Below are 23,963 nucleotides of genomic sequence, written 5' to 3' on the forward strand. Positions count from 1 at the left end.
CATCACAAAATCTGCATCCCTAATTATAAAGCAGCTTCCTCCTTTGGCCTGATCCTGTCCAGCAAACAAAAACAGCACACAAGGAAACCACCACATCGTTTAGTTTGAAGGAGAATATCGTCTGAATCGGTCAGTTGTATTCAGCTTGTCTGAAGTCGGGTAGCAGCAGCAGGCTAAACAGGATATTTCAGATGTTGCATTCCCCAGCAACACCTTCCAGTTTCTCCTTTGGGATCCCGAGGTGTTCTCAGACCAGAGGAGTTAAATATAATCTCTCCTGAGAGTTTTGGGTCTACCCCGGGGTCTCCTCCCAGCTGGGAGAGCACAGAAAGGCTCTTCATAACGTCTGAACCACCTCAGCTGCTTCCAGCACAAAGAAGCAACACTACGAGATCCGTGTAGATGTCCTAAAGCACATTCAACTGAAAGAACTACTGGCTGTTCATGCATCAGTTTGTGGCTGATGGATGCTTACATAATACTCTATTACATTTCCCACACAGCCTTTAGTTTAGTCAGCAATATCTTGCCTTCTATTAGTAGTTGCGTCTGTTACCTCAAATATCGAGAGCAGTTTAAATCCAAAGCTCCTCATTTCTGTAGCTGACCACTGAACATTCGAGTTCAATTTCACAGTCTGCTCCAGCCCATTCTCACTCCCGACGCGGAATATACTGATGATTTGTCACGCCCCGAGGCGTTCCATGGGAACGCGAAAGGTGATGGTTTGTGTTCTTATGCTACGTGCTGGATTGTGCAAACAGAATGATGCTCCTGCGATAACACATGTTCCAGCCCTGTATTCCAGCCCTCACCCTAACATTATCGCTAACCTTAACCATAACTGTTAACCACCACCTTAATCATGTTAGATAGTGTTTTCCAAAGTGATTTAAGTAAAATAAAAGTACATGTGTAGATTCATTCCAAACGGTTCTCGTGTTTCCTCATTTTTCTGAACTTGTAATATAGGGACCTGTTGGGTGGCTGAAAGTGTAATATACAGACAATTTGTCACCTAGCATAAAATGTTACGCTTTGGGAGTGAAAGCGCGTTGTCTGCTTATTTGATCCACACGCTGAAGAAGCAGAGTTCCAGAAAGAAGAAGCTCCTACGTGTTTAGTCAAGTCTTTCTTACAGACAAGTACATGTGAATCTGACGTAACCCAGGTTGGTTTCATTCTATCAGTCACTACCCAGAGTTCACGACTTTAAGGTAGAACTTCAATGTGAACCAAAACTGGAACTTACAGAAACCACACAGCAGCCATGTTATTGGTCACATGATGTCATTAAAAATGCTCCAAAAGGCTCCAACAGCACAAACACGGTCCAGAGGTCCAGTTAAAGACAGCTAGCAGTTCATGCCACCGACATCACCATCTAACTGTCAGTCAAAGAGGCCAAGCCCCTAATAACCCAAACTTTAAGCTTTAATACAATTTTATTTTAAAACTGTTGTTATGAAGGGAGAAATTATCCACAGAGAGAAAACCATTTGTGTGTCAGGCTGTAATAATGTTTATTTCGGCTGTGAAGCTTTAACATGGGATTGGGGACTGAGGAACTCAGGAACTGCAGGTTGGTTGCTGTACATGTGAAAATAGCATTTCATTTTAAGCATATTAAGCCCCACATATTATGAATTCAATATGAGACCATATAAGGTAAACTTCAGTTCTGACAGTTCAGCTAACCAATCAGTTGCCCGAGCTTTTCAGGAGGCAATTTTATAGAGAGAATCCAGAAGTGAACTTTCTGCTTCTGACATCAGAATAAAAAGGTACATTTTTTAAGATTCAAGCTCCACCATTGCACAATGAGCATCTAAATGAGTATTAATGGCTGCATTATCACTTTCTCCATTTCCTTTGTAATAACTTCCAATTTATGAGGCCTTATGATCACTGGCACATCATAACAACTGTCTGTCTGTGAGAGACAGCCTGATAAGCAGCTGGAGGAGAAACCCTTCTTTACTTACTGCTTAAAACAACGCTGTCACCGTTTATACCTAATGTTGGCTGCTGATGTTGGGTGAGAACGTTTGACTCACAGTCATGGATTTGCAGTGAGGGTCGTCCACAGCAAACATAGGAACCATTTCTTCAGAGCCGGCTTTGTACTCGACAGTCGTCATGTAGAAACAGGAAGGAGACAAAATCAAACTGTGGAGCTGGGGTGTGTGGGGTGTTACTGTGATCTTAGAGCTGTCCGAGATCATCCTTCTGCGGGAATGAAGGACTGTGAAAGTCTGTTTGCTTTGGATAAAATTAGCCTTTAAATTTAGTGTTTCGATGTTCTTCTTGTTAACAGTGCGAGTGAATAAAGTGACCTTTCCTACTTAACAGGCTGAAAGTTCTGGCTGGTATATCTGGCACCGCCTTAGACTGGTTTTCTTCCTACTTATCAGATAGGACCTTTTCTGTTAGGACAGACAGGTTCTCCTCTAACATTGCTGCCCTAACCTGCGGGGTTCCTCAGGGTTCAGTTTTGGGCCCATTATTATTTTCTTTTTATATGTTTCCTTTAGCTGGCATTATTCAGTCTTTTAGTGATCTGTCTTATCCTTTCTATGCTGATGACATTCAGCTGTATATATGTCCTTTAAGCCTCATCAGCTGGATAGGCTGTCCACCCTAGTCCAGTGCTTAACTCAGGTTTCTGATTGGCTTTCTAACAATTACCTTGTTTTAAACATGAACAAGACAGAGACCATGATCATAGCTCCTCCTGATCTATATTCTAAAATCAGTCAGGTTCTTGCCCCTCTCTGTCCTTCTGCTAAGCCAAATATTCGAAATCTTGGAGTAATATTTGACTCTTCTCTGGGCCTTGACTCACACGTAAAATCTCTGTCTCGTTCCTGTTTCTTTCATTTAAGGACCATTTCTAAACTGCGACATATGGTCTCCTTAGCTGAACTGGAAAAATTGTCCATGCATTTGTGTCATCGCGTTTAGATTATTGTAATTCCCTGTTTACCAGCTTGGATAAATCATCGCTTTCCCGCCTCCAAGCTACACAAAATGCAGCAGCCAGACTACTAACTCGCAAGCGTGCTCACATTACTCCTATTTTATGTTCTTTACATTGGCTCCCAGTAGATTTTAGAATTTGTTTTAAAATTATTGTTTTAACGTACAGAGCAGTACATGGCCAAGCCCCAGATTATTTATCCAAGCTTCTCACAAAATACACTGCTGCTCGTTGTCTCCGCTCACAGACTCAGAGTTTGTTGGTTACTCGCCAAACACAGCTGAAGATGAAAGGGGACAGAGCCTTTCAGTCTGTGGCACCAAGGCTGTGGAACAGTCTACCTCTACAACTGCGTTTGTTTGACTTTGTGGAATCCTTTAAAAAGTAGTTAAAAACTTTACTGTTTAAACAAGCCTTCAGTTGACCAACGCTTTTTACATTTTTAATTTACATTTAACCTCTTATATTGTGTATATTGTGCATTTTGCTATTTATCGTACTGTTTATTTTAATCTTTGTGTACAGCGCTTTGTGACTACCTGTCTATGAAAAGCGCTTAATAAATAAACTTTACCTACTTACTTACTTTACACTGAATGTAAAGCTGAATTATTCTGATTATTTCCAGCTGTGTGTTTTTGACTCCACAGCAGCTTTGAATAATTAATATCAATATCTGATACTGAAGTTCTTTGATCATTTTTGGGCTATTAGAAATTAGCTTCCAAGAACTTAAAAAAATATGATTTTATCTGGAAAATACAATTCCTATAAGAAAATATTGAATCCTGTATTTCATAGCTGGTAAAACTAAAGTTAAACTTGGCTCTGCAGTAAACTGCTTCACCATCCTTCTGTAACTCATTTTACTCATCTGCTTATCAGCAAAAACCTTCTTCACTTCTGCAAACCTACATGTTGTATACATACTGAGGACTTTTATTGTGAAGGGTAGGAGCAGGAAGCCCTTTTCACACATGCTCAGTGTGTGTTATGGTACAGATGATGGTGACAGTAAACAGAAAAGCAGGTTGGTGGGGCTCCTGTGCTTTCCTGCTTACTGCAGGAGATACAGGAAATGAAGAGAAGCAGAACATGTCGGCCTTAAATGATGAATTGATTGATTGATTAATTGATTGATTGATTGATTATACAGTCAACTTGTTTTCATAGCGTAAATGGATGCTGTGACTCAGTGACCTTCTTTTTCAGGCTCTGATTCAATAACAGGATAAAGAATATTTATCCAGAGGATAAAAGAATCAAGGAGATCAAGGAGATATGCAAACATTTTTTTCTACCTAATCATCTTGGCTCAACTTTCCAAACCTCATCATCCATCAGCTGCCCCTCCTGCCTTTAATCATTTCAGGGGCTCTTCTGCTGACCTTTGTGAACGATCCAGGTCCCCTCGCTGCCTGAATCCAGTTAGATTATGTAACTTTTCTGTTTATCCATTTTTCTCTCCACTCGCCATCGTTTGAGGCCTCTGTAGCCATGATGATAGTTGATTTTTTCATAGAGAAAACGGTCGTTTAGCATAATTTCTGCTGTGCGAACCTTTCACCAACCAGAAAGCTGCAGGACAAAAATCTGTCCTGCAGATCCACATGGCCTCACCTACACCGACATGCCGCCAACAGTGCAGCATCTGGACGCAGTCGACCAGAAGCCAATGCACATGCTAGCCTGCATCCTTTATTACTTTCATCTGATTTCACTGGGTAATTACAGCCTTCATCACCATCTCCTCTGTGCACTCCTGGCTGCTTGTTAAAGAAAGGCTCTGAATGATGGCTAAATATCTTTGAACACTTCTTCTAGAGGTTAATTGTTTGTTTATTTGATCTTTTTAAAGTATGTTTATAATCAATAATAGACATGAACATTTCTGTAGCTCAAGGAAATATAAATGTCAGCCAAGCCAGATGTCCATCAACAAAATATGGCATGAAATCACAGACTGTATATAAAAGATGGCTGTAAACACCTTGCTGTCGCCCACTATTTTCTGGACTCCACCGTTTAAAGTCTTAATGTTTGAATATTGTGCTAACATTAAGACGTGCTAAGCTGAGGCAAACGTGTCCTGGAGCTGTCACAGTAGTCTTCATATTTTGGGTGTTTTGGTAATCGTTGGTGATGGTGATGAAGGTTTTGTGCAGCACAGTGTGTTAACATTTTACTCATAATGAGCTTTACTGGTCTAGTTTTCCTCCATCTGGGTCCTCTCTCTTTCTCCAAAGCCTGACAGCACTGTAGATCAGACGTCTTTTAATAATTTGGCTCTAGGCTAATAAACACCTTCAATACTATACTGCTTTAGAGCTGCTGGATATTGAACGTTTCATGCTTTTATAGAAGTTGGACGGTATTTTCTGAAACTAACACATCTTTATGTCTCACTTTGTTCAAAGACAGAATAACAGGATTTGTCAGATTGGTGTAATATGCTTTGAGACACTAATTTGACTGTAAATAGTAGAAAAGTAGAAAGTACTCAAAGCTCTTCAGATAATGTTTTTAGTACCTGTTCTGAAGCTTTCAGTGGTATGATGTAACTTTCATCAGCCAGCATGAAATATACATATTTGCCTGAACACTTTGAAAATCTCTCTCTGTCTCTGCTTTAAAGGCTGAGACCTCATGCAGACGTGGGTCAGCTTCTCACACTGATGTGGCACTGATGACATCCTTCACTGCAAACAGGAGTGAACCAACAAGTGTCATCAGTTTAAACAGTGTGTGACGGAGATAGATGTGCGAATTGGCACAGGCTCCCAGTAAATTAGGATTAGGCCCACTTCTGTTTTTTCAGTTGGTTTACATGAATACATTCTATTCAGAGGCAGCCCAAGTAGTATCGCTCCCCAACTTGTGGGCCAGATCTGGACCTGAGTTATGAACGCTGGCCCGGGTGAGATCCAGTTCTGGTTTATCTGATTGTTCTGAGTTGGGGTGGGCCTGATGACCTTAAAGCTGTTGTTGAAACTCAGTTTATATGTCACAGAAAAACCTTTTATGAAAATGGAATAAAAGAGAAATAGATGCCAAACTCCACTTTAATATCAATATCAATATCCATCATCAATTCATCAATGATTTCAACAAAGGTCAGCCTAATACTTCTACATCCACTGATATTTAAATAAAGGTGTGAATAAACAATATTAAATTGTTTTTCATAGAGAAAGACAAAATTGACACTATTTAAAGGGACCAGACTTGACAGACATAAAAATATATTTAAAGGAAGTAAAACACAGTTAAAATGGACAAAATCTCAATCTACTGATTCTCAGGTGGTCACAAACTAATGATCTACATTCCCATCTTTCCTGTGCTGTTTGCTGTTATTGGGCTAAACTGCTCTGCTGGACGCATCAATTAGCCAGATATAACCGGAGCACCGGGACACCGTCCAAGCGTCATAAACTCTGGCAGCACCGCCGTCGTCCTGTAATCTGGTGAACTGGCGGCCGATCTCCCAATTAGGGGAAGCCGTCTGCTGCTGGCAGCTGAATAAACAGTGTCGAGGAGGGGGCTTAGTGTCATCCACAGATCCATGAAAACATCCCTGAAAGTCTGATACGGGCTTCAGTTTCCTGCTGGATAGTTTCAATGAAAGGTAATCTGCGCTTTTTGCTGTGAAGTCCTCGATGTTAGGCATTACTGAACCAAATCCATTACTATAAGTGAGAGAAGCATTAACAGATTTATTCTGGGCAAATCTAGCAGATAAAAAATGTTTTTCTAGTCATGAGAACAGTAGATACTGTAGTGAATCACCATAATTAACCATAATGAGCATTCCCATTTTCACATTTGTTTATTTTATGGATGTTTTCCAGTCATTTCGAGCTTGTCCTGTTGATTTGATTTTGAAATTATGCTTTAATGCTTTAATTGTGAAAGAAACCATATGGGAACCTTATGGTAAATCCTTTCTGCATCCTGCTCCTTTGTGACCTGACCATCATCACCAGGACAGAGCTCACTGACCTCAGAGGTCAGGTGAGCTCTCTCCTGAGATTATGTGGGACCTATCCTGCTTCTCCTTACTTCCTGTCATATATTCAGCCTCCAATAATGAGCTCAGTGCAGAGATAGTAAAACCTGTGAACAAAAGTTCATGCTGCAGAGCGCTCTGAATACTCAGTTTCGCACAGCCTTTTCTACTCTTTGCTCTGAATTATGTCACAGAGACAGGTTATCCATATCATGATCATCTCAGGCACAGAAGCCCCACCCACCTGCAGTCCAAACCTGTTTACAAGTGCAGCCAATAAGAAGAAAGTCAAGGAAGAGGAGTTATAGCAGCTTGTTTCGGACAGTGTGAGAGAAGGATTTTTATGAACACTGAATATGCAAAGCTGCTGTAATAATGTCCAGGAATAAAAGCATGGAGAGCGGTATCTGTGTTTGTCCATCGTGACTTTTTATTTATATTTTTATGTGATCATATTGGGTGGACAATTGAAAATCGGATGGAAAGTGTCTTATATAACACATGTACTCCAGCCTTATTTACTATGAACAGATATTCTTCTTGAAGGATTTTGTTGGCACAGAAAATTAGACACGTGGATTCAGATGTCTGGATGTGAGGAAGCAGCCGTCACTGCACTCTTTTTTTCTTCCATCTTTTGTCTGACCTTGAACATTTTCCCAGGATTTGAGCCTGAAGTTTAAGCTGTGCCCTCAAAAACTTGGAGGAGATTAAAAAAACTTTGCATGCCGGCAAAAATACCCATCCGCAGCTGTCAGATTGACTGACATCTCATTTCACTGAGAGCCGAGAGATGCTAAAAAGACACCCCTGACTAATCTGAGCCACTGTCCCACAAATTCAGATAACACACATACTGTGTGCAGTATTTACATTATCCTGTTTCTATTTTTAATAAATGTACGAAATCCGTGGGCGTCTAAGACTTTGCATGACAGAAAAGCAACACAGGAAGTATTAGAGGGGCTGTAGCAGCACAGCTAATTACAGCGCTCTGTGATTAGCACAATTACAACACGACCATCAGAAGCAAATATGTGACCATGAGGCTCAGCTGTGGACACATTACTGAAGCTTTTGGCACTAAAACTAACAGCAAAAGGCAGGAAGGCTGCGGAGCCTGCTCTGAATCGGCTGAGGTGATTAGATGAGCTCTGCAGCCCCCCAACAAGACTCTGATCCCCTCTGCTCTGCTGTGCACAGGCCAGGAAAACGCTGGGAGCAGGAGAGACAATGCAATGAGGAAGTTACATAACATGTACGCTCATATAAATATATTTCACACACACACAAACACACACACACACACACACACACACACACACACACAAACACACACACACAAACACACACACACACTCAGTGCTCAGCTGCAACCTCGGCCACTGCCTGAAAAAAGTGTGAGAGCACTGAGAGAGCAAAGATGGGGTTGAGCTCATCCTTCGAGTGAAGGCGATGACTCTGGAGGAAAAGAGTCATTTCTATGGCCTCTGTGTTTTCAGAGCCTTTGGATCTTCATTCAGGTTTGACCTTTAACTCCTGTGTGGGGACAGGAAGCTTCCTTTAAATCAGAACACCTGTAAGAGCTATAGGTGAAGACCTTGCAGAACAGACTGAGAAAACAAACTACTTCACTCACTGTAACACTTTGTTCACTCTGTAGTTTACAATTTGCCAGTGACCGCTCAAACGCTCTCTAAAATGCACAGAAAATGAGAGAGGAGATCTGTAGTCATTCAGACAAATCCGTCACAGCTTGCAGTGGGAGTCAAACTAATTGAGTTTCAGTTTTTAACAGAGCTTAAATGTGTTTTTCAGCCCTGAAACTTTCATTTGGATATTGGCTGTATGTAAGTTATGAAGGAAAAATATTAAACAGAACCAACACCTGGAGGCTGTGTGACTGAAAACATCAATAGAAGGGGGAAACTCTGCATGGCTTCTGACTGACTCTGAGGGAGTCTGTTTGAATTTAAGTGAGTGCCATTTCTAAAGATTAGTGTGACTGATTAGTCAGGGAGTGAAAAAAAATGCTTCCTGCATTGATAAGAATCACGAGAATCCACTTTTCCCCGTCAACTTCCCAGGGTAGATGAGTTGTTGTCCACCTGTTCACATTTGTGACCCCAGCACAGTCTGAACATGTGATGGGGACGCAAACTGGTCACCACATATCATGAAAAATTTCCACGTTGCACCAAGATTACGTACTGTTTACTTTAGTCTGAATCATGTCGTGCTGTATGATTCCTGATTGGACGGACTCATGGTGTGATTAAAAAACTGCATCACTGATGAATCCATCTTTGAGGGGCAGAAATGTGTGTTTTTTTTTTAATACAGTTCAGCTGAGTGCAGAAATCTGCTCTCTTCCTCACATTTCAGCTGCTTTGTCCATTACTTCTTCTGCTGACAGTAATCTCTGTGCTGTGTGGAGGATTTAATAAGCCTCTCGTTGCATAAGAACCAAGCTCCTGTATGGAAGAGCAGTCGTAGGCAGAGGAGCACAGGTGTCCACGGGCAGACTTTAAATTCACCTGCCAATGAAGCTACTCAGTCACCTGTGACTCAGATTGATGAGCAAATATGCGTGTTTCTGGCTGAAAGTTATCTTAATGTTATGTAAACGTTAAACAAGAACAAAAGCTCTGCAGCATCTCAGGTATGACCAGGAGCCCAGTTCGATGATAAACAGTTGCTGCAGCTGAGGTTAATGCTTTGTGTTAGAGCTGAACAGTGAGCTGTGGTATATTTGAAGTCCTCACAGACGTTTAAGACAAGCTAAAGATGAAGCTTTGAAATGAGTTAACACACTGAACATCATCAACATGCCAGCTGAGGCTGAGCTGTCAGTCAGAGCTGGAGTGATAGCTGAAGGTGAATCCTGTCAGCTTCAAATGAAACTGAAAGCTGTTAAAGTTGAGTGGATATGACAAAATATAGAAGTTGACGCACTTAAAGACGCTGTAGTGTCACTTTAATGTGAACTACTAAAGTAATTTTATTAAAGCAGTAACATTTTTTGAAGCTGAAGACATTAAATCATTCAAAGTGCTTGAGGAGCAGTTGTGGAGTGTCAGCGCACAGGTGAGCCGTGAAGCGGTGGGAGCAGTACAGCGGTGGCACTGCTCCCTCATTGATTACATTTGTAGACGTGTTTATTCTCACTCTCCTGACTCACTGCCTCTTGAGCATCATTGCTGAGTGTGAAGCAATCATCAGGATGATCTCAAGATAAGAACTAATCCAAATAATCTGGACCCAGATGTCCTTCTGGAGCTACGCTCATGCACGAGAGTCTCCGGCTCACAGTTCAGTTCAGTTTAGGAAACAAATGTTTCAGAGATGATGACGTGTTTGGTTTATTGTGGACTCCCTCAGTGATCACTGACGAGTCCTGCAGCAGTCACTGCTGTGAGGGACTGAAGTCTTTATGATTATGCTGCACACTGAAAAAAGGTTGGCATTCATATGCTATTCAATAGCTGGGCCCACATCCTCATTTTAGGTTTGGTAGCATTTTTAGTAGATAAAGGCGAATGGCTTAATCAAGAAATGAGCTGCGGTTTGGGGAAGGCCTCGATGAGGACTGCCCAGATCTGTGATTGGCCACCCCTCCCTCATTGCATTTACCTGGGTCTTTGTTGGTTGTCGGCCTGCTTGCGGTTTTGCGTTTGCCGTCTTTGGTCGTTTCTTGAGTTTGTGTTGGCATCTTCGCACCTCAGAAGTAAAGCTCACCTTTTGTTCATCATGTCTGCCTCCTGCTTTGTGTGTCTCCACTTGGATCCTAATAGGCTTTGCATTACTAAACCAGTAGCATATTATCTGAGAGCGCCGCACTGCTGCAGAGTGGATGCACACCTGCAATTACGTAAAAAAGATGGATCGGATGCCGGCGTGGAGTTGACACAGGTTATTTTAAACCTGGGCTGTACCGGGTCATTAACTGGAGCCGTGAGCGTAGCAGAGAGTTCATGAGTAAATAGAAAATGATTGCCTCATTGGCGTGTGATAATTAAAGGTTTTCAGCTGAGCTGCTCAGCTGGCTCGAGGTCTGTGACATGGAAATGTAAGACTCAGATGAGCTTATGCAACCTAATTGTTTAGCCCTGGAGAAGAGCAGTTAACTTTAAAATGGAAAGCATTGTGAGGGCTCAAATTAATCAAATATATGTAAACTCTGCTGAGAATGCTAATTAATCCCTCTCGGTGTCTCCGCCTTGCGTGCCAGCACCTTCCTGGATAAACTCTGATCATCAGACAAGCCGGGGGGGGGGGGGGGGTTGCCTCGTAATTTCACTTCACAATCACGATAGCGTCACCTCCCTGACAAACAGTCTCTGAGAGTAATTAACATATGAAATGCAAATAAACAGGTTTCCAGTGGTACTCAGAGGGACGTGGAAGCAGAACTTTCGGAGGGGAAGTTTGATCTGTTGAACAGAGTCAGTCTCTGTGAGGCCGGCTGCACTTAAAGGTTCCTGCTGTAACCTGTTGATGGGACAGGAGGACAAAGATGCCATTTATGTCTTTTATTTATAACAACTGCATGCTGTCAACCAGTCTCAGCTGGAGGGATGAGAACCTAATAGAGTATCAAAGAGAAGTTCTCTGGCCTACTCACATCAGCTCATGCATATTTTCAGTATATTTAATGAGGCCGTGAAGGCTTTTGGCCCACAAACAGCACGCTGTTTTCCAGTCTTTCGATCTCTCATTACTTCATAAGTGCAGCAGAGCAGAGCTCCATATGAAACTTTCAGGGCTGACAAATTGATTTAAGCTCTGATATAAACTGCAACAGGATCAGTTTTACACCCACTGCAGGCATCACAGACCAAAGGAAAAAAATCTGGTTTTAGTTCTCTGAGTGACAGTGAGCATCAGTGCGATGGATTGATCAGAATCTGAATAAACTGTCATAGAGGAGCAGAAACCAAAGTGCATTCTGGGTAAACTTTCAGGCTCATGGCAGCAGGTGGGATAGGTGTCTGCTCAGAACAGGTTAGAGCAGAGAAGAGAAACCAGGATTGTCTTTATCGAGCTGTAAAAATAATAAGTAGGAAACCTTTGAAGCCAAAAACCTTTCTGGTGAGAGAAAGCATGAAGTTCACATCTGACTCAGATTTGTAATGGTGCATATACCAAACTTATTTTTGGTCTTAATTAACTTTCCATTAACCAAACTGTTTGAGCACAGTATGAAAACTTTTTATAATCTTTCTCTTTGTGTTTTTGTTCCTCTACTGTTTCCTTTATTGATGGCAGATATTCTCAAATGTTATGATGTCATTAGTTATGATTTTCAATCGTTTTCTGCAAATAGAATAATTTGTTTTAAGGCTTCTGCAGCATGAAACTATGTTTCAGCTGTGCAGTTATTCTTACTTCATGTTTCAGCACATTTATGAAGTTGATTCTTAAAGCAAAAGTTTAGATTTTGGGCTCATTCTGTTTGCATGTCTTATATTGGCTTTGCATCCAGAACATAAACGTATCCTGCCTCGATGCACCTGCCATCCTTTTGACATTTGCCAGATCCTACATAATGTAGTCATACATGTAGTTTATATTTGAAGGCAATTAAGCAATTTTAAAACATAGCTTTATAAATAAAATGGACAAAGGTGAAAATGTAAATATAAAACCTAATAGTCTAAATGCTCAGGTGCAACAAATGTGGACACCATCGGTGATAAAACGAGCCATCAAATATCACAGAGGGTCAAAGTGACAGGTGTAAAAAATCCATCCAAACCTTTTAACTGCAGATTATTTTTGGTTTGTGATTCGTTTCAGCAGTTTGACAGTTGTTCCTCTGCAAGCTGGGAGAGAAAGATCAAATATGCAGAAAACAAGCAAACAAAGAGGCATCAGTCCAGCGTTATCTAACCAGACTGACTTAATGCAACGTTTCCAGATGAGCGGCTTCTGCCATCACTTCTGCATCATCTGCTCTGAGTGCAGCGCCATAACTGTCTGCCACAGGGCTCTGTGGCACCTACACTGCTGCTCAAAGTGATGATGAGGATGGTGCTCACAGCCAATCAGATATCCAACCTACAGAAGCCACGGTTTCATAAAGGCCTACCTTATTTTCCCAGTGGCAATGCTGTCTTTGGAAGCAGAGGCTAGTGATGTGTCTAATGCAGTTACATAAGCGCACAACACCTACATTTACAAAATGTCAGATGCCTTCATGATGCTGTTTCGAGCTGCTTAACTTTTAACCCTCGGCTGTTTTTCTCTTATTTCATTTAGCGAGGGTTGAAATACTGGAGCTATTTTGGGTTTTATCATATAACACTGTTACGTTTTTCTCTGTAGACCAAGAAATTACAATTTGGAAAATTTCTACTTGTGGTATTTTGTCGTGCCTTTGTAACCCTTTGGCACTTCATTTATATGCTGCTTTGTGATACTTTGTGCCTCATGTTTGTGAATTGATGTGGTCAGTCTTTATCTCTTTGTGACAACTGTTTTGTGCCTTTTAATAGTTGCTTAGGTTCTCTTTTCTGATCTATATATAGATCAACCATATATATATATATAAATATATATATATATATTAGGGGTGCAACGATATTCGTATCGATATTGAACCGTTCGATACAGTGCTTTCGGTTCGGTACGCATATGTATCGAACAATACAACATTTGTAATTTATTTTATCAACTTTCCTTCTGACGATGCTGTCTGTGTTGAGCGCTCAGTGAATCTGCGTTCGACTACTCCGCCTAGGCTGCACTGTCGAGCGCAGATCCACTGAGCGCTCAACACAGACAGCATAGTCAGAAGGAAGAGCGCAGGGCACCTCCCCCACCCTCATTCAGATCTGGCGTTTGGAATTATTTTGGTTTTCATGTGACGTATGACCCTGAAGGTAAGCGAGTCATGGACTAAAGTAAAACTGTATGTTGGATGTGCCATGCAATGCTCAATTACATGGGTGGGAACTAGTGTGTTAGCGCAGTTAGCTCGTTAACGTGTTGGCCGTCTAGCCCCATGCACGGGGCGATCGGCGGTAGCTCGTTAACGGAGATTTGCCGTGTTGTGGTGTTAAGGTCATTTCAACGAGATCAACCTGAAAGCACTAGTGGGAACACAACGAATATGACTGCACATTTACGCAGACATCATCCTAGTGCAAAGACAAAAACAACAAGCATGCTACTAACTTTAGCCGAGTCATTTAGACAGCTGTTAGCACATGACTCTCCTTATGCTGCTGAGAATATAGCCCAGAAGAAGCGGATAGTATAGCTTTTATTTTGGAAAGAGACATTTCTCTGTAATAAACTCTTTTCCAAAGATGAGTGATTCCTCAATAAGATACAGGGCTCGCAATATCGCTAGCCCGACATCCTGGGGCTAGCGATTTTTTTCAGTCGGGCTACCAAAATCTATCTCTGCCCTGCCCGTCGGGCTATTGTAGGAAGGAAAAATATATGTCAAGGCTTTTGCATTCTCTCAGAAATGTAGCTGGGTAATTATGTCATTGGCATCGGTGAGCCACTGTCAATATGTGACATATTGAAATCGCGTTTGAATTTGCGCTTGTTTTTTTGCTTTCCCTTTGCAATCGTGCGAACTGTGTATAGAGAGCGACAGCACTGATCTGTGAGTGATGATAATTTGCGCACCAATTCCTCTGACATCGTCTTATTAATCGTTAGCTTACTATGCAAACATGACAAGTGAAATCTCCCGCAGCAAGCTTAAACATGTGAGAGGTTGATCGCGCAGAGAATCGCTGAGCTTATGTGAGTGCGTGTGTAAAAGCAGCAGGATATATATTTGACTACAATGACCTGGATGACTGAGAACCTTCACAGACAGATATATATTTTAGTTCTGCTGAGCCAAATAAGACAGGTCAGGGTGAAGAAGTGACAGCCAAAGAAAAGCTTACCACAAAACGGAGAAGTTATGACAAATCAGACTATAAGGCAAAAAGAAAGTGCAGCTTTATGGTTTCATGGACAAAATAATTTCTGTGGCTGCAATATGACGAGCTAAATAACCAGGGCTGCACATAAGTGGTCCGCAGGTGCGCATTCGCTGTCAAAATAAAAAAACACACACAAGGGTTAGGGTTAAATTTAAAAACTGTACTTTTGAGTTAAAATATATATTTATAATTTTAATAAATGACAAATTAAAAAGGCATGAACATTTTTTTTGTATCGAAAAAATATCGAACCGTGACACCAAAGTATCGAACCGAACCGAACCGTGAATTTTGTGTATCGTTGCACCCCTAATATATATATATATATATATATATATATATATATATATATATATATATATATATATATTTCTTTTTCACCCAGCACGCCCCTGCGGGTGGTTTATCCTTCAAGCTCGGGTCCTCTACCAGAGGCCTGGGAGCTTGAGGGTCCTGCGCAGTATCTTAGCTGTTCTGAGGACTGCGCTCTTCTGGACAGAGATCTCCGATGTTATTCCCGGGATCTGCTGGAGCCACTCGCCTAGCTTGGGAGTCACCGCACCTAGTGCTCCGATTACCACGGGGACCACCGTTACCTTCACCCTCCACATCCTCTCGAGCTCTTCTCTGAGCCCTTGGTATTTCTCCAGCTTCTCGTGTTCCTTCTTCCTGATATTGCTGTCATTCGGAACCGCTACATCGATCACTACGGCCGTCTTCTTCTGTTTGTCTACCACCACTATGTCCGGTTGGTTAGCCACCACCATTTTGTCCGTCTGTATCTGGAAGTCCCACAGGATCTTAGCTCGGTCATTCTCCACCACCCTTGGGGGCATCTCCCATTTTGACCTCGGCACTTCCAGGTTATACTCGGCACAGATGTTCCTGTACACTATGCCGGCCACTTGGTTATGGCGTTCCATGTATGCCTTGCCTGCTAGCATCTTGCACCCTGCTGTTATGTGCTGGATTGTCTCTGGGGCATCTTTACACAGCCTGCACCTGGGGTCTTGCCTGGTGTGATAGACCCCAGCCTCTATGGATCTTGTACTCAGAGCTTGTTCTTGTGCTGCCATGATTAGTGCCTCTGTGCTGTCTTTCAGTCCAGCTTTGTCCAGCCACTGGTAGGATTTCTGGATATCAGCCACCTCCTCTATCTGCCGGTGGTACATACCGTGCAGGGCCTGTCCTTCCATGATGGTTCCTCGTCTCCCTCCTCTTTCTTGGGTTTCTGCTGCCTGAGGTATTCACTGAGCACTCGGTCAGTTGGGGCCATCTTCCCAATGTATTCTTGGATGTTCGTTGTCTCATCCTGGACTGTGGTGCTGACACTCACCAGTCCCCGGCCCCCTTCCTTCCGCTTAGCGTACAGCCTCAGGGTGCTGGACTTGGGGTGAAACCCTCCATGCATGGTAAGGAGCTTTCTTGTCTTTATGTCAGTGGCTTCTATCTCCTCCTTTGGCCAGCCTATTACCCCAGCAGGGTACCTGATCACAGGCAGGGCGTACGTGTTGATGGCCCGGATCTTGTTCTTACCATTCAGCTGACCCCCTTTAGGACTTGCCTGACCCTCTGCAGGTACTTGGTGGTTGCAGCTTTTCTAGCGGCCTCTTCATTGTTCCCATTCGCCTGCGGGGTCCCCAGGTACTTGTAACTGTCCTCTATGTCTGCAATGTTGCCTTCTGGTAGTTCAATCCCCTCAGTTCTGACTACCTTCCCTCTCTTTGTTACCATTCAACTACACTTCTCCAGTCCGAACGACATTCCAATGTCATTGCTGTATAGCCTGGTAGTGTGGATCAGTGAATCGATGTCTCGTTCACTCTTGGCATACAGCTTGATGTCATCCATGTACAGGAGGTGGCTGATAACTGCTCCGTTCCATAGTCGGTATCCGTAGCCAGTCTTGTTAATGATCTCACTGAGGGGGTTCAGGCCTATGCAGAACAGCAGTGGGGACAGAGCATCTCCTTGGTAGATCCCGCACTTGATGGTGACTTGTGCTATGGGCTTGGAGTTGGCCTCTAGTGTTGTACGCCACATCCCCATTGAGTTCCTGATGAAGGCTCTTAGGGTCCCATTGATCTTGTACAATTCTAGGCATTCCAGTATCTAGCTGTGGGGCATTGAGTCATAGGCCTTCTTGTAATCAATCCAGGCAGTGCACAGGTTGGTCAGTCTGGTCTTGCAGTCTCGGCTGACTGTTCTGTCTACCAGTAGCTGGTGTTTTGCGCCTCTGGTATTCTTGCCAATTCCTTTCTGTGTCCTGCTCATGTATTGACCCATGTGCCTGTTCATCTTAGCCGATATGATGCCTGACAGGAGCTTCCATGTAGTACTGAGGCAGGTTATTGGTCGGTAGTTGGAGGGGACCGGTCCCTTCTTGGGGTCCTTGGGGATCAGGACCGTCCGACCTTCGGTTAGCCATTCCGGGTGTCTCTCGTTAACTAGCAGCTGGTTCATTTGTGCTGCCAGACGCTCGTGGAGTGCAGTCAGCTTCTTTAGCCAGTAGGCATGAACCATGTCGGGCCCTGGTGCTATCCAACTCTTCATACTGGAGACCCTTTCTTGGATATCTGCCACTGTGATGGTTACTGGACCCTGTTCAGGGAGGTCGCTGTGGTCTGCCCTCAGATCCACTAGCTACTGAGCATTGCCGTTATGGGTTGCGTCCTTCTCCCATATGTTCTTCCAGTATTGCTCCGTCTCCAGCCTTGGTGGTGCTGTTCTCTTATTATTATTGTTCCCTTGCCACTGAGAGTACACCTTTGCTGGTTCTGTGGAGAACAGCTGGTTTATTCTCCTGCCTTCTATCTCTCTGGTGTACCTCCTCAAGCGGCTGGCCAAGGCTGTGAGTCTTTGCTTGGCAGTTTCCAAGGCCTCAGGTATGGACAGCTTGCTGTATTTCTTATGCACCTTCTTTGTCGCACCTTTCTGCAACTCCGTTAGTTGGCTAACCTCCCTCCGTGCTACTTTGATCTTGCCCTCTAGCCTCCTTCTCCATGGAGGGTACTGCCCCTTGTGGCTGTTCAACTTGTAGCCAAGCATCTCACTGATCACTGCTGCCGTATTGTAGATCAGCTTGTTAGTGTCGGTAATCGTGGTTGTAGGTATTGTCCGTAGTGCTGCATTACCATCATCTAGCAGACCTTCTGAGGGTACTTCACGTAATCTTGGTAACCGGCTACGGGGGATCCAGGTTTCAAGCTTGGCCATGATCCTATTTTTCAGGTCATCTCCTATCGCACTTGGGGCTATGTACCCAATCTCGGGTGGGGGTGATGATATCTCCCCCCTGACCTGCGTCCTGACTCCTCCTTGCCGTAGCATTTGTGTTGTATCTCGTCAATCTCTAGCTGTGAGAGCAGTCCCTTCTTTCGAATGTTGGAACACTGAGCTACTAGTTGTTTCGCCGTCATTGTGGATGTTGGGTATCGAAGAATCCATAGGTCCCTCATCCTATTCATGTAGCCCCTTCCGCCGGGGTTACTTGCGTAGTAGCATTCCAACACACACACACACACACACACACACACACACACACATATATATATATATATATATATATATATATATATATATATATATATATATATATATATATATTAGGGGTGCAACGATACACAAAATTCACGGTTCGGTTCGATACTTTGGTGTCAGGGTTCGATATTTTTTCGATACAACAAAATGTTCATGCTTTTTTAATTTGTCATTTATTAAAATTATAAATATATATTTTAACTCAAACGTACAGTTTTTAAATTTGTTGTTGGTGTTGCTGAAACAACAAAGGGATAAAATAATAAATCTATCTGATTGAGAAATCACTCATCTTTGGAAAAGAGAGTTTATTACAGAGAAATGGCTCTTTCCAAAATAAAACCTATACTATACGCTTCTTCTGGGGTATAATCTCAGCAGCATATTAAACATATCAGGTCCCCATAAGGAGAATCATGTGCTAACGGCTGTCTAAATGACTCGGGTAAAGTTTGTAGCATGCCTGCTTGTTGTTTTTGTCGGCTTCCACTTGTCTTTGCACTAGGATGATGTCTGCGTAAATGTGCAGTCATATTCGTTGTGTTCCCACTAGTGCTGTCAACGTTAATCTGAAATGACGTTAACGCCACGACATGGCAAATCTCCGTTAATGAGCTACCGTGGATCGCCCCGTGCGTGGGGCTGGACGGCGTCAACACGTTAACGAGCTAACTGCGCTAACGCAGTAGTTCCCACCATGTAATTGAGCATTGCGTGGCACATCCGACATACTGTTTTACTTTTGTCCATGACGCGCTTACCTTCAGGGTCATACTTCACATGAAGACCAAAATAATTCCAAAGGCCAGATCTGAATGAGGGTGGGGGAGGTTCAATTTGCCATGTTGCAAGGAGAGCTTAACTTCTGTCTTGCTAGCTTGTGCTGCGCTCAGTGGATCTGCGCTTGACAGTGCAGCTTAGGCGGAGTAGTCGAATGCAGATCCACTGAGCTCTCAACACAATATCGATACGAGTATTGTTGCACCCCTAATATATATATATATATATATATATATATATATATATATATATATATATATATATATAGTCTTTCTGTGCAATACTGCAAAATACCAAGTTACCGAGTTACACAACAAAGCGTTTCAGCTGACTTGAACCTGGGTGTTTGGGACCTGTGTCTAAAGCAGTGAGTGTCTGCTGTTTAAATGTGTTACAGGCTATAAATAAAATAGCTTCAGACATCTTTCATTTTGCATGTTTAAGGTATATTTTAAAAAAAAAGTTTATTTAACAAAATTCAGTAAGCTGCACAGAGGATCAAAGTGTTGGTCCTATCACACTAGTATAAATTCAATACCAGTGCTAGTGTTGATATCGATACTATTGATATTTGGGTCAGTCCGCCCACCTCTCTTGTTTGGTGTCTCTGTAGACAGTTGTTGTTGTTGTCTCGGCCCTAGGCTGAGTGGGTCTACATTCAATATATTACCACAAATTTCACCTGTCACAGGTTAAGGTCTCAAACCAGAGAAGCTGTGGTTGAGTTCCAGTAAAATGGACAGAGGCACATGAAAAACAGGCTGCAACTCTAACAAAATATCCTGGCAATCAAATGATATCTCTGCATGTTTATTAGGACTCTAATTTTGGCTCCGGTTTCGGTGATAAGCTGTTATTTCCTCTCTGCTCTGTTCACACTCTAACTTATTTTATTCAGCACAAAAGAGTTTGGGAGTGACCCGTCACCTTGCAATATTTCATGGTTTTCATGAGTGAGCGTGTTTGTAGGACGTGTAATGAAGCCCACGTCTTCTCCTTTACGTTCAGCAGCAGCACTTTGTTTGTTTTCTTCACTAGTGCTGAAGCGTTATTAACATTTCATAGTTTTGTTTACAGGATTTAAAGCATTATTGTGTTTTTCCAAAATCTTTCACTACAGCACTGAATTTGGGTTAATCCGCTGCTGAAAATAGTTCCAAGATAAAGGTCATCACAGTGCCCAGTTGTGTGAGGACATTTCTGAGCCTCATTCCTCTCTACTTACTTCACTGTGTATCCATGTTGTGGGTGAAGAGGTATCTTGGTTGCTAGTCTGCTCACGTGGACAAAGTCAGTAATTCACGTTCAGACCTGAGACCAATTTAAAACCTGGCTTTGGAGTGTGGGAGGAAGCCAGAGCAGCTGATCTGATCAAAGATGTGTGACTGCAACAGGAAGGGGTGGTCTTGGCACTAACTCGTAGACACAAAGTAAGGAAGTATTAAAAGAAAGACAAACAAGCTGCTGATTTGGATTTTGTTGACAGAAGGAAGACTTTAATCCACGAGTTAACCTAAACTCACCTACCAACCAAGCGTGTCTATACACGTGTGGTCAATAAATTCTGATGCATGTATGCTGTGATATTTAATCTCTAGAGTAACTGCAAATATATACTACAGACACAAAATCAGGAGCCCACAGTTATAAATAAAGCTTTCAATAAGCTGACGCCTTCGCCACAGTTTTCGGTGCGTCACCTTCAGCCTCAGAGAATGGAGACAAGGATGTTTGTCACAGACACAAGGAAGGCCCTGAGGCCTTTTCCATGTCAGTGAAGGAGGCCCGTGTGAGGCCCGTGGAGGCTCCGCCGTCCACCCGGATCAGCAGTTTACTGAGGACTGGATGTACAGTTGTCAAAGTGAGGCGGATCTTTTCCAGCCACAGTCTGTCCGGATCACCGTCAAACATCCGAGGTCACATACGAAGGGCCTCACTTTCCTTTTCTGTGGGACATCTGCTGAATTAACATGTTTTCCTCTAACAAGACAGAATAGTTATTTCTCCCTGTGACTATAACACAGCGTCATATTTATGTGCAAAATCTAACCAATGGATGATATTAACTCAAAACAGCACTTCAGGCTTCTGCTGATTATACCAAAGATATAAGTGTGGAGCAACATAATCTAGTGCTGTAGTAATAAAATGTGATGGCATAAAGACCTGGTTCAGTGGCTCTGGACAGAGCTGGACCCCCTTCCTGGATGAAGCAGCTATTTTTAGGGGCTCAAAGAGGGAAAATCCTGTTTCATTATCCACAGACGAGGTGGCACAACTGCGTCACGCCACTGTGTTTTTATTTTTTCTGTTTTTTCAGCTGACGGTCCACAGCAGCACGTTTGACTCCATGTGCCGCATCAGTCGTGCATGAACACACAGATTTAATTACTCAGTAATAATATTCACCATGTCTAACCCCGGATATAAATAGACACAGAGAGTGTGTGTGTGTGTGTGTTTGTAGTATCTGGGGTTGAGCTGCTGTTAGTGTCACGGCTCACCAATGGCAGGCGCAGGAGGCTGGGTCTCTCAGCAGCCAGTCACAATGGGTCTCGCTTGATTGAGTTTCATAGGCCAGCCATCTTTAACGATGCGGCTTCCAATTAACCTCGAGGCGACCCGCTGAGGACGCTGTCAAAGATGTGTGTCAGCGCTGATGGAGGTTGACGAGGCAGGAGCCTCCACCTCCTTCTCTAATCCCTCCAGCAGCTGACGAAGACTCAGGCTCATCTTCCGTTTTTGATTTTTACCTCCTCTGAGCTCTCTCTGTAAACATCCTTCCTCTGAGACTAACGAGGAGGACTTCACGGAAGACTACCGCTGAATACTTTCATTTGATTGGTTTACTCTTCATTAATGACGGCTGCTGCTCGCATGTTCGCTGCTGGTCTTGGCCAGTTTCTGCTTTATCGTTTGATTACCAGGAGAATGTGAAGATAATTCAAGTTCATAGCTGTTTCTGTTCAGAGGTGCTGACATCACATGACGTTACTGTGAGCAGATGGATAAATCTGCTGATAGGAGGACACTGTGCAGTGTGAGATTCCACAATCAATATAAAAAGCAAATCAGACTTGCTTCTCCCAGAAGTGCCCTTATCCAAGCTTATTATTACCTTATTATATTTTTAGTTTCCTGTGGAATATTTGGGGGTTGGGCCTCGTGGCAGCATGCTGGCTTTCATTAAAGGTGCATTTTGTGGTTTGATGGGCAGAAGAAATTCATGACGAGCTAAAAATGTGAAATATGAACAGATTTTAATATAATATTCATTCTGCTTTGGTCTTTACCATCATGATTTGTTTCTGATTTTAGTCAGAGCTAAGGCTGGTTTTATTGATTAAGGTTGCATGTATTGAAGCACAGTATATATTTTTGTTTGGGCAGAAATAACTGGAAAATGTCATGGTACTGGGTCATTTTGACCCAGCGTTCTTAGTTTTCTTGTGTTTTTGTATTTTGTTCTTTATTTAGTCCATGGTTCCTAGGTTGTTCTGTTAAGATGTTGCTTATTAGATTTCCCCTCGTGGCTTTACCCCCTGTGTGCCCTCTCTGTGTATCTGTGAGTCCTTGTTTCTCCTCGTGTTTTATTTCATGTTTTCCCCAGCCCGCTATGTCTGTGTTCGCTCTCGCCCTCTGATCTGCATCTCTGTGCACTTCCTGTTTTACTTTGATAGTCTCCCGTCAGTGTGCGTCAGTGTTGTGTTTGCTCCGGCCGTGTCTCGTTATGATTATCAGCGTCACCTGTGTTCCCCGTGTGCTTCCACTTCCCTCGTTAATCCTCTGTGTATGTATGTCCATGTCTCCCTCAGTTCTGTGTCGTGCCGTCAATGTCTCATCCCTGAAGCTGTGTGATTTTCCCTGTGTTTCCTCAGTCATCAGTTTATCATTCCCAGTATAGTTCTGTATCAGTGTTAAGCCTGCAATAACGCAGTGATCTTGAGTTGAGTTCTGTTTCTGTGAGTTTTGCGTTTGGGTCCTCACCTGCCTGAACACAGCCTGTTCATGACAGAAAATGCATAAATTTGTCTTAAATGTGTAAAACTGCTTCACTTTACTGTATGCAGATCCCTAATGTACAACTGTATTAAGCCAAGGCAGTTTGTTCTTTCCTTGTCACTCGTTTGTACTTTCACTTTTACGTGCGGATCGAGTTTCCACATAAAAACAGGGCTCTAGAGTGCGAACAATTTGCCTGCACACGCAAGTTCTCAATGATGCGACTAAAAACAAAATCCTAGGTCACACCGGTGTGACCAGCTGTTCGAGTAAAAAAAAGAAAAAAAGTCTCCGCAACTCTGAAAGTCTCCATGTGGTGAACAACAGACACACATTATGCCCATATTGTGGTCTAAACCAATCAGAGATAGTCATGGGCAGGACCTCTTTGATTGGTCCAGATATTCCTGTAGATCTACATGTGTGTACATTTGAAAGTACAGGTGTTGTGCCAAAGTAGGTATCCCCAACAAAATTTGACATTTTGCCTGATCATTATATGCCATGATAAATGCACTACCCAAGTGTCCCCTCTCCTCACAGCCTTTCAGTGGCAGGCAGCAGCAAACAGGTCATCAGAGGAGCCCGATATGATGATTAAGTTTAACGTTATCTACAGTATTGCCAAAGAAGAAGTTCCGTTCACTAAGTTCAAGTTCCAGTTAAATATCTCCTGCTGATCACTTACTCCCTTTTGTTC

General features: G+C 42.8%; 1 protein-coding gene and 1 long non-coding RNA gene across 2 annotated transcripts in view; one reads left to right on the forward strand and one right to left on the reverse strand.

Moving 5' to 3' along the window:
- LOC120744111 (potassium voltage-gated channel subfamily A member 1) overlaps window positions 1-23,963 on the forward strand; it is a 42,581-nt gene that overhangs the window by 5,541 nt on the left and 13,077 nt on the right. The window lies entirely within an intron of this gene.
- Window positions 871-14,816, reverse strand: LOC120744148. The gene is made up of 3 exons (XR_005698305.1): window positions 14,793-14,816; window positions 8,059-8,063; window positions 871-1,059 (listed from the first exon to the last, which is right to left on the reverse strand). It is a non-coding gene; the product is annotated as an uncharacterized LOC120744148 (long non-coding RNA).

The sequence above is a fragment of the Simochromis diagramma genome, unplaced genomic scaffold (assembly GCF_900408965.1).
Source record: "Simochromis diagramma unplaced genomic scaffold, fSimDia1.1 OVJJ01000557.1, whole genome shotgun sequence".
Lineage (NCBI taxonomy): Eukaryota > Metazoa > Chordata > Actinopteri > Cichliformes > Cichlidae > Simochromis > Simochromis diagramma.